Source organism: Lactuca saligna, chromosome 8 (genome assembly GCF_052625555.1).
Source record: "Lactuca saligna cultivar CGN05327 chromosome 8, ASM5262555v1, whole genome shotgun sequence".
Taxonomy (NCBI): Eukaryota; Viridiplantae; Streptophyta; class Magnoliopsida; order Asterales; family Asteraceae; genus Lactuca; species Lactuca saligna.
This window is the reverse complement of record NC_136424.1, coordinates 277,877,642-277,895,194: the sequence shown is the minus strand read 5'-3', so window position 1 is coordinate 277,895,194 and position 17,553 is coordinate 277,877,642. Positions and strand designations below refer to the sequence as shown.

The following is a 17,553-nucleotide window of genomic DNA, read 5'->3' as shown; positions in this document are numbered from 1 at the left end:
TCGTGGTGTTACTGTATGTCGAGTTCGACAATGTGGGCGTCTGAGCAGGAATCGTTGTTATGTGTATTGTATCTTGAATGCAGAGGGAAGAGGCGAGTTGTGAGTTGCGACAGAGCAAGCTTGGGACGGAAGGTGATGGGCTGATGGTTGTCGGCAGTCTTCCTACATGGGTGCAACAGAACGATGTGCTGACTGCCGAGCCTTGCGCGAGAATGATGTCCTTGTCTAGGGTTTGTATTGATGAGTTTTTGAAGGCTAAAAACGATCATTTTTTATAAACAAATTTATAAGGAAAACGGAAGAATTTGAAAATAACTAGTTTGTTTTAAAACAATTTTAACAAACTACCAAGAGGATCCAATTACATGAACTAGAAAGTTTATAACAACACATAAAATGTTATGAAGACAACCTTTAAAGCCTATGATCTCACTTGAAATTTTGGAGTTGATAAAAATAGCAAATAACAATAAGTTTGATCTTCTATACAAGTATCCACAATTAAGAGTAAGACCCAATAGAATGCTAGGTGCCCTTTTGTATTTGTAACTTCTTAAGTCTTTAAGTGTTTAACACAAGGTAGCATTAAAGGAGAAACACTTCTAAACACCAACACTTGCAACTAGCTTCAAAAGGGAAAATATAGAGGAGTAGAGAGAACCTATGGTTCTTGAGAAGAAAAGAGAAAATGATTAGATTTAAATGCAAGCCCGATGCATCCCTTTTATCCTTGCAAATAGATTTAATGCTAATATATTTGTAAAATATGGAGTGATTAAAAACTACTAGCATGGTGCATGGAGTAATAAGCAAAACAAGCAACCTCCCACTCCTCCAAGGAGTATTTTGCCAAACGTCTCCAATGAGGGGCCCAAAGAGTGTCAAACACTCAATGTAGTATAACTTATGTACATGTTGAAGTCTAGTGATATCCAATATGCCCAAAAACTTGTACACGGCTTATTAAATCATACAATATGATATAATAACTAGTAATACCCTCTAGAGACATTATTTTCATAAAATAATAATTTTACATAATTAAATACAATAGTTACTTATATTTATTAATAATCATATTAGTAATAAAATATTCAATATGTGCCAACTTGATTAAGGCGTGACCTTATATGATCATATGGTGGCGATGGTGGTGGTGGTGGTAGTGGTGGTGGCATTGGCAAATAATCAAAAGAATTACTCAAGTTCGAGCAAAAAAATTATGGAGTAAAGAATATTGATTCAAATGTTAAAGTGAAGAATGATTCATAATCCAAGTATCGGAAAAAACTTGTTGGTGATTTGGGATATGACTCACTACTAGAAAAATAGCCTTTTACGACGTGCAATGTGTGTTGTAAAAAGCTCAGACGACGTGCAAATATGTGTCAAGTAAGGCCCTGTCATAACGAGAGACGACACGCTTTTGTGTGCCATCTATTTACGACGTGCATTTATGACATCCATTTACGACGCGCGGTTATTATACGCAATGTGTATCAAGAAAGGCCTTGTCATAAAGGAAGACGACACGCATTTGCGAGTCATAACCTTACGACGTGCATGTTTATGACATGCAATGCGTATCAAGGAATCCCTTGTCATAAATGAAGATAACACGCATTTGCGTGTCATAAACTTCAGTAAACATATACGATATGCATTTACGACACGTCTTTATGATACTCATTTACGCATAATACAAAAATATGTAAACAAATATATACCAAAACAATCAATTTCATCCAATAACATCATGCAAAAAAAATATAATACATTGATATTAAGGGGATCTAATTGTACATTGTTATTAAGTGGTTTTCCCTAACTATATAACCTAATACTACATTGCTATTAAGGGACACCTTCTGCAATGTAATGCTATACAAACTAAAAAGATATACACAATGATGATAAACATCAAATTCTAACTAATTAGAGTTGCATCTTGCCTTTCATAATTCTTTAAGTCTAATGAACCAATGCTCCGATAATTTTTGTGACCTGATCAAATAAAAGTTAAAAAATTAATATGATAATATAATTATTAGAAGAATCAAACATGGAATGTTAGTTGTAAAAGGTGAAATTACCGTTTTCTCCATCCAAAGAATGTGGGACCGCACTTGAGATATAATATTCGATCCATGTGGTGTTCCAGGTTCCATTAAAACCTGCTCTGCATTGAAAATAATTGCAGATAACTTTGTAATATTCAACCATTAAATGTAACAAATTTAATGTTTTTACTATACTATGTAGCTTGTTATATAAACAAGTAAAGAATGCTACAAAACATGGAAGAAATGTAGTTAGATTGTTAGAAGTTAGAAGTTATTCAAGTGGATAAAATTTACCAACGGTAGAGATTTTCAAGAATTCAAAGATAAGGTTGACTAGTTAGCATATAATAGTGTTAACATGAATCTACACAGTGGAATAATATGTCCAGGCTAACTCATTTTCCCATTTAAGGATCGGCCAACCACCAAAAGGGTGAGCGGATGTTTCTTACACCAATGTACCATCCACATACAAGGAAAGGGATACAAACAAGTTAGAAGCAAAAGGAAGAGCAAGAGAAGAAAAAGAAGAATATCATATGGTTAGTTACCTGATCTTCTTTGCACGTATGGAATTTAGCATTGCAAGTCGGTGGTGTAAATCTTTTTGCATTAATACCATCTACAAGCAAGGAGGCAGTGAATTTGATTTTTGTAAGTAGTGGTTTTAAATTACCATTTTCCCTTTCAGAACTGCCTAATAATATGCAATCATATTGAGCACGTAGACTCTCTATTCTTGGGACCCATGCAAGAGGCCGATAGCTGTAGAGGCCCTTCAGTAGCCACACCAATGTAAAAGCATGTCCAACCACAAAGCTCACCTTGTAGACTTGTTATCTAAATTTTGTAATTTGCTTATTTGAACATTTCTCAAATATTGTCCTGGTAATCTTTTGATGCAGAAAAAGCATTTGGAAACCTGAGAACAACTCTGCACAAAAATTACATAAAAATGTCCATCAATTTGTATTTTAATTTACTATCTACACTTATTTTTTCTCATAAAAATGTCAATCAATATCTATTTTAAAAATAATGGTCTATTTAAAATATCAAACATGTTACAGATTAAATTCACATCAAAGCTATTAAAGATGAAAATTTCTTACGTGAGTTGATTATCTGATGATGATGCTGCCAATGTAGATGCTTCATGTGGACTCCACTCAATAGATGTTATCGGATGTTTGTGGTACTCAAAATGTGCCACAACAAAATCACCTTCTTGAAATAAAACAAAACCATGTTATTATATTTTTCCATAGTTTTAAATTTTAATACAATAAACTATTTGCAAAAACAAACCTTAAGCAATCTAAGATCACGAATAGAAAATGTCCCATCATCACTACCAGATGCCAACATACAACTAGAAAAGTTTTATAAAAAAGAGACTAAAAATGACTTTTTTTTACATAATTACCGTTAATGGGAAAAAGGGTAATTATAAATTACCTGCAAATCTTCAACACTACCAGTGTGTCCAACAAATGGTTTAATATCAACTTTCCATGTTGAGTCAGATGAAGGCTCCCATAAGTGGATGCAATTCTTGCAGTCGCCTTTTGAAAAATGGCAATATCAAATTATGAGTTTTTTTAGTTTTTATATCTCATAAATAAAATATTGTAATTCATACCAGATACAAGCCTGCCAGGGATAAGGGAACTTCAGTCAATTGCATAGCCTTTATCTTTGTGACCAGTGAACTTTACTAAAGGAGTTTGATTAGAAACTGTTGAGGCATCCTTGCTAATATTACTTTCAGCTACTGCCAAAGCATTTAAATGAGAGGCAAAATCCCATATCTGCATGAAGTTATCATTTATGCATATATTACAAGTATATTGTTACTGTTATTGATACTGATACTGTTAATGATACCTGCATGTGACCGGTATCTCCCTAAGTTGCACAAATATGGGGTTTTTTTGTCATTGCACGAATTCTATTCACACAACCTTCATGAAAGACTTTTCAGACCTATAGATTTAAATATAAAATGATTAAAATAGTAACGATCAAAGATGTAAAAAGTTAATGGTTATTTGTTACCTGAAAGACCGGAGCTTTTGGTCCTTCATTTTCTATTTCATCTTCACCACTATCACTACTATCACTTTCCATGTCTGTATTAGCATTTGATGTTTTTATTGGGACTAGTTCCCTTCATTTTCCTGAAATGTTTGATATTTTAAATATTTCGATTGAATTGGGAGCATTATTGTAACAACCCAATTTTCACGTCCAGAAATTTCGTTTTTAAAACTTTACTTAGAAAACACTAATAATTAAAACAATTTTTAATTAAACCATTTCACATCGAAAACCCAAATTTGAAATCCACAACATGTAAACAACCAAAATATCAGAGTATCAATCCCAGAATAAACTCATAACTACGGAAACAAGAGTGTGTGATATGCTACTACCGCGTCAGCTCCTTTCCCTTAGCTGAAGAGGTACCTGAAACCAAAACTGAAAACTGTAAGCACGAAGCTTAGTGAGTTCCCCCACTGTACCACATATCATATAATCATATAACATACATAAATTGTTAGGCATATCTGGGTGCCCGACCTACCCCTTCGGTCCTCTCGACCGGATACTGCCTAGCATATCTGGGTGCTGGCCTCCCCTTCGGTCCACTCAACCGGATACTGGGGAAACTATTTCTCCCCTCTACTACTACCACATAACATGTATCACAATATCAAAATCTATCTAACATGGCTGGGTATGACTACCCCTTCGACCCTACCGACCGAATATCTTGGGGACTATCTCCCCACACTGTCACTAGCACATAAATACAACACAGGTAGTAGTAATCCCTTAGATGAATATCACAGAGACAATCATCTACATACAACTCCTACTGGTGGGCCGGCATTGTGGCCGTAGACCCACCACTACTGGAAGGTAACTCACCTCAAAGTAGCTGTTGATCTGATCGGAAACTGACTGCCTACTGCTGCTGCAGACGTCCTCCGGCTATAATTCCCACAAAACGATCAGTCAAACACTGCTAGATGTACTTAGGGTAAAATGACCCTTTTACCCTTGACCAAGTCGAAATCTAAGTCAAAGTCAACTTCCAGTTGACTGGACTCGCCGAGTCCACGAGCAACTCGCCAAGTCCGCGAGCAACTCGCCGAGTCCTTCCCTTACTAATCTAGTCCTACTCGCCAAGTCCCTCTCCCCACTCACTGAGTCACCCTTGACTCACCACTCGGGCTATGGGGCTGACTCGAGTACCGACTCGCCGAGTCCGCGAGCAATTCGCCGAGTTCCTCGAGCGGATCCCCTACTCGCTTCCAATCCACACCAGAACACCCCATACGAGGGTTTGGGGTTTTGGGGACTTCGCTACACGGTTTATTCCGCGTGCAATTGATTCACTCTACCGCTCGTTTACTAAATTCAGATAACAATATTATGGCAAAATGAAACGAAACCAATTGATTCACTCTACCGCTCGTTTATGATATTATCTTTAACTCTGGAAGGATTTTGATTTACACCTGAATTCGAACTTGAAAGTAATGAAGAATAAAGGGATTGTTAAGAAATGTTGCAACGAAATTGAGATATCCAAGAAATCAGACAACATGAAGCCCAATTAGTATTGACTCCTCGTCTTCTACTCTTCAGAGCCGAGTTTTGATTTTGCGGCCTTACATACACTTCCCAATTTCAACTTTCACAAACTCTTTTTTGTGCGTCGATGCCGAATCTAGCTCTCATCAACGCACTATGGATCAATATTTAGCTCCAAACTATGTTATACCTATAACAAATGGATTAAATATGATGCCCCTTCCATGTTGATACCCTAGCTAGGATGTGACCCATATTGCCCAACCATTAGGCTGGTCCTAATTGGGGCTTACCTAAAATCGTCGTAGAAGAAGGGTTTGCACATCAATGGAAGAGAGAGGAATATAAGCGTGTTATGTGATTGCCAATTACGGTTTTTTTAATGTCGAGGATGTAGTTGGAGGTTTTCTTGAACACTAGAGCAGAGATCTGACGAGATGATTAACAAATAAGGTCAGGAGTAGCGGAGAAGCATATCGGAGAGGAGGGAGAAGGGAGAATTGATTGCGATGATGAAGATAGAAAAGAACAAGGCGGGTTTTCAAAATTTTAGGGATTTAATTTTCCCCCGTATCTACTAAACGCACTTTTTCATTAAAATTATAAAACGACACTTATAGAAGATGCGCATTTAAGATACAACGCCCTCCATGTTTTTAATTTTTTTTCTTATGACACTAACTTAAGGGCACGCAATAATGTGTGACCTAAATCCTTAATTTTTTTTTGAAGAGATGACACTTTTTTAATGTTACTCTCTTTTGCGTAACATAAATCAATGAGTGTTGTAGTTTGTGTGTCGTAAAAGGGTTTTTTTTTTCTTGTAGTGACTATAGGTTTTACAATAGTAAAAACCATTTGTCAAGGGACTTTATGTTAAAGAAAATAAAAAAGAAAGAGAACAAAGTTAAAGATGTGTAACATCCTGTTTTCTGTCATTTATGGGCGATGGTTTGGAAGTCGATTGTGTAAAGGTTTGGGCCTTAAGGAGGAAAAGTTTAATCCTTGTGGAAGGATGTAATGACAGTTAGGAGATTTAACCCTTGAATTGTGTTTTGGGCCGAAGGGTCGAAATGGAAAAGTCATAGGTCGAGTTCTTGAAGGAAATATGGATTTTTGTTCGAGAAGTTTTTAGTCCAAGATATTTAGATAATATTGTGGGGATCTTCAACACCTTTTCGTAGATATAAAGATCGTCAAAATCGTAGTTAGAACAAAGAAGTTATGATCATTCGAAATAGGAAGGTTTGGGTTTAGTCTAGTACCTTGGGCGTACAAGGTGTACGTTTGGCATACTAGACATGGCAAATCTCGGAGGCTCAACCTAATATGGTGAGTGTACTAGGAGTACATCAAGCATACAAGATCAAATACACAACCCTAATTTAGGGGTTTTGAACCCTATTTAAGGTCCTTAACTCCCCCAAACCCTTTCCATTCTTAGCATCCACCACTTCAGCGTCCTCCCTTGAAACCCTAACCTTAGTTTGAGCCTTATGAGCAAAAGAATGTGTTTTTAAGTGCTTTGGAGTGTTCTTGGTGAATTTTTGACAAGAAGGAGCTCATTGGAGAAGCCTTGGCTGCATTGGAGCTTGTAGATCCAAACCTTGCTCACCTTCTATAGATATAAAGTTTGAATCTTGATGATGCATTTGTTAGATCTAACTAGTTTTGGGTGTTATGAGATTTTGGTCACTTTAATTGAATAAAGTTTAGAGCTTGAAAGTTTATAACCTTGTTATGGATAAATTTGGAAACTTTGTCCATCTAAACATCATATTGATTCAAATCTAAAGGTTGGAGACTTATACTTAAGGGATTAAGTTTAAGAAGATGCACTTTTCATCCCTTTGAGACTTAACGACTAGATCTTGTTTGTTTGGACCATTATAATGGATAAAGTTAGAAACTTTATCCATTATGAAGCTATTAGGAACCATAAAAATGTGATCTTAGTCCTTCTATCCCTTCCATGCAAGAGTTATGATGTCTTAATGGATTAATAAGTTATAGTTTTGGCTTTTGGACCTTTTCTAACCATGGAAAGTCATAAAGGTGGAAACTATATGACTTAAGTCGATGTTTTGAGACTATATATGAGATCTGGACAAAAGGTCTTAAGTGATAAAGTAATTAATGGAGAAATAAGATCAATTCACGTATGTTGGGCGTACGACGAGTATGTTGGACATACGCAGTTGCCATGGAGTTTGACTTTGTTGACTTTTGTTAATCGTTGACTTTTGACCAAGTTTGAATTTAGGTCAAACTTAGGGGTTTTGGACCGTTAATTAAGGTTTTACTTGAGTTTGGTGATTAGGATTTACGGGAGAACATAGTGCAGAAAGGGGAACACATATCAGTTTTTCGGATTTCCTCATTTCAGGTGAGTTTTGCCTCATTGCACCTGTGGGTCGAGGGCACCAATGTCGGCCCACTGGTTTTGGTTATCTTTTAGTAGATGGATGTCATAGGGACTATATATAATCATGTAGGATAGACTGAGGACTCTTGATCTAGGCTTTCTTGCAGGTTTCTTGTTTGGTTGTGGATCTAGAGTAGGATCACCTGTCCGGGTGTCTATCTCACCTCTAAGTGTATACGATTATGTATTCCATGGATTGTTGGTATTTAGTATGTTACTATGATGTAGTGATCTATTAGATTTTGTATCCTGGTATATATGATGTTGTCATTTTGTAGTGATTTATTAAGTTTGTATCCTTGTAACATTCCAAAAATCATGATAACATTTTCATTTTTAACTTAAAAGGAACCATTGTTTTCAACCAAAACCATATCAAATCAAGTATTAAATACAAATATCCCCAAGATCAATGTATCATAAAACCTCCCAAAACATATCATCGAAGGATGTGTACGATCACGCCTTCGCCTTGCCACGGTCATCTGAAGTACTCGAAACAAAAAACTGAAATTGTAAGCCAAACCTTAGTGAGTTCCCCCAAAGTACCACATAGCTTATTAATATATTATGGGAATAACTTATTAATTAGAAATAGTAATATTTAACTAGTAATTAATCAGAAATTAATTGGAATTAATTTTGGGATTAATAGAATTAATTAAAAGTGCAAGGTCTAAAGAGAAATTATTCAATAGTTGAACAAAAGGCTCCAGAACCTTCTAGGTTAAGCGTGGATGGTCTTTAGGAGGATATTCTAGGATTTCTAGAATATCCCATGTGGAGAATAAGGAAGTGGATAATCACCAAATTTGAATTAATATTATTTACTTCAAATTAGGATTATCTAGGGTTTCCTTATACCACTATATAAGGATCCTTAAAGCCTCTAAATTTTGGCCACTCTACTTCCAAGAGAGATAGTCGGAATCTCAAGCCTCCACTCTCCTCTCTCCCAATTCATTCTATTTCTAGTGTAACATTCCATTTAGAATAGAATAATTAAATAATAAATCTGGAACCCGAGATGTAATTTTTATTATTATTTTATATTATTGTAACCAAATATCCATAATATTTAGCGGGGCGTTGGTTTCAGGGGTTAAAGTGTAATTTCAGGATTTAATATGAAAGGATTTTGGATGGCTGTGGATAAAAGGGTAAATTATGTACCTAAGTTGAAAAGAATTTGTCAAGCAGGGGCTGCTTGGTAAAATGCTGACTTAATTTGTAAAGGATTTCAGGAGACAGGGTTTAAATGGTAAGTTATATATCTGTTTTGAAAGAAAAGGGAAAAGGGGGGGCTAATGTTGTCATTATGGGGTGATGTTTCATGTGAGTCAGGTATATAACCCTCCCGAAACCCTAACCCTAAAATGAAATGAAGTCGCCACCTTATGCCTCCCGTCACTGGCCGTCATCCTCCTTCTTCACCTCCGGTCACCGCCACCACCAATGGAGCCCTCCTCAACCGCCGTTTGTGTGTTAGACTACTCTTTAGTCATCGCCACCTGTCTCGTCATTTCTTAGCACCAGTGAACAGCCGCCATCTCCCTACTTTTTCTCGACCCATCGATGTTTCTATCGCCGGTGAAGATGTGGACGACGTACCAATCGTCGGAGGAACCAACATTCGTAGATGATGTTGTCGTCGTGGCTTGCTGTCGCCATCGCCACCCTTTTTTCTTCTTCTTCTGTCCCATCATCACTCAGGACCTACCGCCGCTATCTACGGCCGATGGCACCGCTGCTGCTATTTCCATTGAAGACGAGTTGTCACTGGTTCGTGGGTTTTCTGCTCGCGTGTGTTGATGGACTAAGGATCAAGATAAACCGCCGCCACCACCGTGAGGTGGTGGCTGCTATCGCAAAACTGTCGCTGCTACCGCCATCTCACGCCATTACCGCCATGTACGCCACCAGGTGGGTGGCTGTGTTACTGTCCGAGAAAAGAGTGTTTGTGTGTGTTTATTTCATTGAAGTGGGGAGGTTTGTTTGGCCAGAAAACCGAGAACAACCACCACCACTTTGAGGTGGTGGCTGCCACCATGTACCAGCACCGGCCACCACAAGGGTGGTTGTGTGGGTGTGTTATTTTATGTGTGTGTGTGTGTGTTTGGATATTGCTGTAAACTGTATTGTACGACCGAAATAATCAAAGAAAACAACTCGTCACCGCCGGGAGGGATGGTTGCCACCTCGCGCTGCCATTCTACTGCCGCCAGCCACCACCTTGGGTGGCTGTGTACTTTTGCTTGTGTGATTGTCATTTTGGGATGCTTGGATAATTTTGTTAGCTAAAAGTCATAACCACCACCATGAGGTGGTGGCCACTGCCGTTGACCACCACTACCCAAGGTGGTAGTGGGTGGTGCCTGAATTGTTTAACCCTAATGGGCCCAATGAAGCCCCGATTGACCTAAAAGACTAAGTATTTGACTAATAGGCTAGTATTGGGTTGGAAACCGTAATCAGGGTTTGGAAAACCCTAATGAAACCCTAATTTTGGGGACTGATCGGGACCCGCACTGGAATTATTTAATAAACTTAAAATATTAATTAATAATCATGGACAAATTAACCTAAGGCAATATTGGACTTAATGGATTAAGTCCTTAATGGGTTAAGTAGGAACACTTAACCCTAATCGTCATTTCATGTGAAAACCCTAATTTCACTTGGGCCTTGAGTTGAGCCTTTCTATTGGGCTTTGGTGATTAGACGATTGATGGGCTATCCAAGAACAAGTAAATGAACCAAAATAATTGGATGGGCTTTAGGATAAGGCCCATGTGAAGGACTTGAGCCTAATTTGGAAAATTGGGCCATAGGTGGGCCATAACTTAGCCTTGATGATTATGAGATATTTGGCCATTGGAATACCAAGAGTTTGGACCAGAATAAATGGATGGGCCTTAAGGAAAGACCATGTAGAGGTCTGGGCCTAATTTGGAAAATTGGGCCATATGTTGGGCTTTGTCCCATTACTTGACTTTTGGGCTTTTAGAGTGTGAGTTGGACCATGGGCTTGGAACCCAATTATTAATTGGGTATTGTTTGATGTTGATAGTTCGGGAATCTATCAACCAGTAGCTGGAGTTTTATCTATAGGACTTCAGCAGTGCTAGGTGTGACATCCCCAAATTTCTCTGCCAGAAAAGACCGACTTAGTTTATGCTTTTAAAATAAAATCATAGTAATTTTCCAAAAGATGTTGCGGAATTTGTTCCCAAAACAAAATATAATAAAAATTTATCAAAGCATTTCTTAAAGAAAGATATTTTCATTATATAACAAAACCTCGGGATGTCATGTTCCGATACAGACCAAAAGCATAAATATTAAATTATAAGCCTTACAACAATTATTTACAGCTACTGGATTATAATTCAAAAATAACTCTTCAACCTCCAAACTATGCTCTGGGTCCACTACCTGTAATAAAAAGCTGAGTGGGTCAGACTTGGGAGCCTGGTGAGCATATAGGGTTTTCAACCCACAAAGAATAAATTTATTAATTTTCATCAACCAACAATAAATTTATTAGTTTCATCAAACATTAATAACCCTGATTACCTGTTCCCGTTATCCTCACTTTATGTCCTTAAAAACCTATCACAACGGACCTAGTCTAAGGATTTTCATCGGGGTGACAACACTGCTTTAGGGGATTCCTCAGAAATTTATGTGAAATAAGGCAACCATGTGGGGGATGGAGTATACCATTGAACACTAAGTTCACAAACACCTACAAGTTGCGAGCCTGCTAGCGTTCCACTGGATTGCCTAGAAAAGTCTATGGTCGTCATCTATACTCCGTTAGATAACTGAAACAACAACAATATCGAGGCCTCTCATCATTTTAACACACAACAACTATTTCATCTACCCATGTTATACCAAACATATTCGTAGATAAAAATACACATACAGTTTAAATCATTTTAAAACCTATATAAAACATTCATTCAACACCCATCTCAAATAGACAAACAATAAATATACACATAACATGTATTTTATAGAAAATACTTTGTATCTATGTATAAGATGAAAGTGACTACACACTCACTTGTTATGATGATAATTGGGTAGCACCTCGTCTCTTAAAATAATATTTTCAGATGAAACCGGGGTAATTTCTCAAAAACTGGGCTCACGTGGGCACATTTTTGGCTCAAAAATTATTTTTCTCGGGATCTTCGGGCTCTCTGGGCTTGCTTACGATGCTAGGATGATATAATAGGCTTAGGGGGTAATTGTTGCAATATTGAAGAAAGTATAGGGTAGAGAGAATGAAATTGTAACCTAAAATTGGATGGTATCGGTCACTATTTATAAGGGCTGAATACTCGAGTTACATTGGGCGTAACTGCAGAGTACGCGGGGCGTACTACCTCTTCATTGAGTACCCTGGGTGTACATCCTTAATAGCCACTAAGCTGGGCGTACAACTTAGTACGTTGGGCGCAGAAGCTTAGTGGCTTTGGACGTGTCGATGGTACAAGATACGTGTCGCATGCGAGAAAGTAGGCAACGTGACCAACTCCGGATCACACATACGAGTACGTTGGGCGTACTCCGAATTTTCAAACTTCAAAAATTTGTAACTTTCACATATGAGCTCTATTTTTGACATTCTTTATATCCACGCATAGGTGAGACCGTTCTCTACAACTTTTGTTTAGACTCTATCGGCTAATTTTTACTTTATTTTTTAAGTTATTTTTTTAACAGGCTGGGATAGGAAATGTCCGTTAAAAATTCATAACTTCTTCATCCAACGTCTATTTTTGTCTGTCTTTTTACCATTTAACTACTATCAACAAGATCTTCTACCCTCGTGTAGGTTGTTTAAGCTAAAAATCACTCGATCTAAAATTCAAGTTTCAGGCTGCATAGTGTTATGCCAAATCTTAGAAAATTCATAACTTCCTCATACGAAGTCAGATTTGGACATTATTTTTATGCATGCTCTCAGTTTAATGAACAATACGACTTTCATTTAGATCATTAATGCTAGAAAGAACTTTATCATAAATTCACTTTTTACGTCACACAGCATCGTGCCGGTTCTGTTGCGAAATTTCGACAGGTCATATCTTCTTCGTTATAACTCGGATTTTGGTATTCTTTATGTATCCGGAATCCTTATTTCAGCCACTATGACTTCCTTCATAGATATCGGGTTTATCTAACGTTCATTTTCGATGCTTATTTTTATTATTAACTTATTAAATCATAATAATTAAGCAATAAACACATAATAATCAAATAATACGTCTTTATTATTTCAAAATAAGTTACACAGGTTGACCTAGACTATTACATCATCATTAATTCCTAGGCTAGAAACATGGGTGTTACAATTCTCTCCCCCTTAAGATGATTCCGTCCCCGGAATCATACATCAACAAACAAAAGTGGGTAGCGACTCATCATGTCACTCTCCATTTCCCAGGTGAGATTTGGCCCATTCGCTTGTTTCCATCGCACAAGCACTAATTCGACCATAATGCGTCACAACTTCTTAGTCTTACGGTCAACGATTGCCTCTAGTTCTTTGATTACCCTCTTCCTTTCATCCAGCCTTGTAACATCCCAAAAATCAAGGCTAAAAATTTCATTTTTAATTAAGTAGTTTATAAAATAACTTATCAAGACACGGCTAAAATTATGTCAATACATAAAACCGTAGTGTCATGTCTCAAAATTGTAGCATCAAAAGTAATGAAAAATTAGAGTACAATATTAGAAACTCAAGCGGAAACCATGTGTGTGTGTGATGCGCTGCTACACCACCAACTCCTTCCCCTTCGACGAAGAGGTACCTGAAACCAAAACCAAAAACTGTCATCACAAAGCTTAGTGAGTTCCCCCATCATACCACATACCATATAATATCGTCGGTATCTTTCAAACGGTAACTGCCATAAGTATCTTTCAACTGGTAACTATCATCGGTATCTTTCAACCGGTAACCGCCGTTGGTATCTTTCAACCGGTAACTGCCATCGGTATCTTTCAACTGGTAACTGGGGACTATTTCACCCCTACCACTAGCATACAGTAACAAGATATAAACATATAGTCAGGCATATCGGAGTACTGACCTACCCTTGGTCCTAATGACCTATGCCAGTGAAAGACTATTCCCTATCACTACCACTAACATAGATACCATATCATGCATGCATATCTCATGACCAAATCACATAACTAAACCAAGATAATTATCACAAAGACAATTATCTACTAAATACCCCTGTTGGTGGGTCAGCATTGTGGCCTTAGATCAACCCCTACTGGAAGGTAACTCACCTCGATGTCGTGTAGTGTCAGAACCATCCTCTACGTGAAGATCGACTCTCCTCGGCTCCTTAATCCCTATATGACAATCCTCAAGTCATCAAACAGAACATATGACCCTATCCTGGGTCAAACCATAACCAGTCAAAGTCAACACCTAATTGATCTGACTCGGCGAGTTGGTCTACCAACTCATCGAGTCCATGCTCCACTAACCCGATCCAACCTCGACTCCACTCGTCGAGTCTAGAAAGAACTCGTTGAGTTCTCCTTCATTCTAACCATCGGGACCATCTTCATCCGACTTGCCGAGTTCTTCCTTCAACTCAGCGAGTTCATCTCCCTTATAAAAACGTGTCCAGTCTATGAATCACCGAGTTGTATGAACAACTCGTCAAGTCCATCTTCAATGGTTGGGAGATTGCCTTGGACTCGCCGAGTCTGTTCATACACTCGCCGAGTCCCATGATTCCCAGGTCCCTTTATGTGTCTAAGCATCTACGTGACTTCCTTTCAAAACAACTAGTCCATCCCCAGAAGGGATTTGGTGGTTAATACGCACCAACTCACCGAGTTCCAAGAACAACTAGTCGAGTCCCTACTTGACCCTTACTATACATCCAATTTAAATGGGTCTTAAAACATCAAAACCATAGATATGGCCTCATAATGTCCATTTTATACATAAAGATCCAAACTTGGTGCTAATGCATGGGGTTTTTGGCTCAAAAATTCATAAAAGGTGCTCTAGAATGTGCATGGGGCTCTCATGGCCATAAAGTTGGCACCTTTATGCTATGAGACCCCTCCATAACTCAGATCTGAAAGTAGAACCCCATGAATCACTTCATAAATCCGAAAATGGCTTGGGAAACCCTAAATGCACCCAAAATCTAAGCCCTAAAGATGAATACCAAATGAAAGACCAAAATAGGGGGCATTTACCTTGTTTGAGATGAAGATGGAATAAGATCTCTGGATCTACAAGCCCCAACTCGAATTCCCAAGGTTCTTCCTTCCTTTCAAGCTTCACAAACCACCCAAAACACCAAAATGGCCTCAGATCACACAAAAGCAGTAAGGGTTTCGATATACAGCTTCTTGGGAGAGATAGGGACGAGGGAGGTTGAGTTAAGTCGTTTAAATAGGGTGCAAACCCTCAGATTCAGGGTTTCCCTCAAACAACACCTACTCGCCAAGTCAGCCTCCCGACTTTTCGAGTAGGTCACTTAAAATGCCCGCGAATCACAACCCTACTCGACGAGTTGGGCCACCAACTCGTTGAGTCCCAAAGAAAATACAGAAATGCTTAATTTAAATGCATAGCGGGAATCAGGTGTTACAAATCTCCCCTACTTATTCTAGACTTCATCCTCGAAGTCTGTTGCTTGATCTTGAAAAAGCTCGGGGTAGTGCTCCCTCATGTCGTCCTCCAACTCCCAGGTCCATTCTAAGCCCTTGTAGTGCTGCCACTGCACCTTTACCAATTCCACCCTCTTGTTCCTCAGATCCTATTGACTTCTGGTCGAGGAAAGCCACTGGCTGCTCGATGTAGTTCAGGCTGTCATCAACTTAAATATCCTCTAAAGGCACCACTGCTGAATCGTTCACCAAACATTTCCATAACTGGGAGACGTGAAAGGTGCTATGAATCTGACTATGTTTGGCTAGTAGATCTAGCCTATATGCCACCTTTTCCACCTGGGTTATAACCCTGAAGGGTCCAATATACCTAGGGCCCAACTTGCCCCGTTTCCTGACCCACAATTCTCTCACTCTTCCGATATTCTTCCTTCATGGCCTCCTGTTAGGCCTCCCGAATCTGCTCCAACAATGGAGTTACAACTATCATCCTCAGACAGATGTCCCTGATTGGTGCTGCCTTGCGGCAAAGCGCATCAGCCACGGCATTGTCCTTCCCCGGGTGTTAGAGTATCTCGCAATCATAATCCTTTACCACACCAAGCCACCGACGTTGCCTTATATTCAGATTTGGCTGGTCCATGAGATACCTCAAGCTCTTGTGGTCCGTGTAAATGGTACAACGAACCCCATAGAGGTAATGACGCTAACTCTTGAGGGCGAAAACAACAGCCCCCAGGTCCAAATCATGTGTCGGGCAATTTGGCTCGTGAGGCTTCAGCTGCCTCGAAGTGTAAGCTATAACATGCCCCCTCTGCATCAATACCACACCGAAACCTGAGATGGACGCATCACAGTATACCACAAGGTCCTCCATGCCCTCTGGCAGGGATAAGATGGGCGCCTCGCACAATTTCTTCCTCAAAGTATCAAATGCGGCCTGCTGCTCAGGCCCCCAGCAAAAGACCATGATTTTCCTTGTCAACCGGGTCAGGGTGTCACACCCCCGAACCAGACGGCGGAAACGTCCGAGGGCTATTGTGACTCAATTGAATACCATCACAATGATTATACATGAATCATAACATCATTCATCACCATGCATTGAAATATAACAACATATATTGCTTACATTCAATACATTGTTTTGAACATTACATTTCCATAACTTAAACCGTTCGATACTAATTTAAACAAAACACCATGACATCACTGGATACCTATTCTTCGATTTACCTGTTACCTGAGAATACAATTATTTTGGAAAACGTCAACATATGAAACGTTGATGAGTTCATAAGTCATGTTTGAAAAATAATGATTTTTGTGAAGTTTGAAAACCCTGAAAATTCGATATTTTCTAAAACAAGTATTGTATATAAGAAAAAGTGTGGAGATCCGTAGTATGCTTGTTGATTTTGTAAGCATGTATAATTGTTAAACCTTGTATACATCACATAGTTAAAAGTGTTGATTTCCCGGGAAAACCCGATCTTTTCCCAATACATAGAATTACATGTCTTATTTATTGTTATACCGATGCGACGATTGTTTATGATTACCCAGGTGACATTGGATTAATTATGGGTTGTGAGTCGTTATAATCACGCATTAACGAAAATGACTAGTTTATAACTACCAATTACAAATGATCCTTTAGGCGTCGTCCATAAGACTCACTTAATCCCACCACCCTGACTTCTCATAGCCCCACAAATGAGGAGAAAGGAAGGTACGAAGCCCCCGTTATTTCCATAAGTCGTTCAAGGCTATCGTGAATGCGAAAGGCAC

General features: G+C 38.6%; 1 pseudogene; it reads right to left on the bottom strand.

Moving 5' to 3' along the window:
* Positions 1 to 1,971: 1,971 nt before the first annotated feature.
* Positions 1,972 to 4,298, bottom strand: LOC145010683 (protein HEAT STRESS TOLERANT DWD 1-like; annotated as a pseudogene).
* Between the last annotated feature and the right edge of the window lie 13,255 nt (positions 4,299 to 17,553).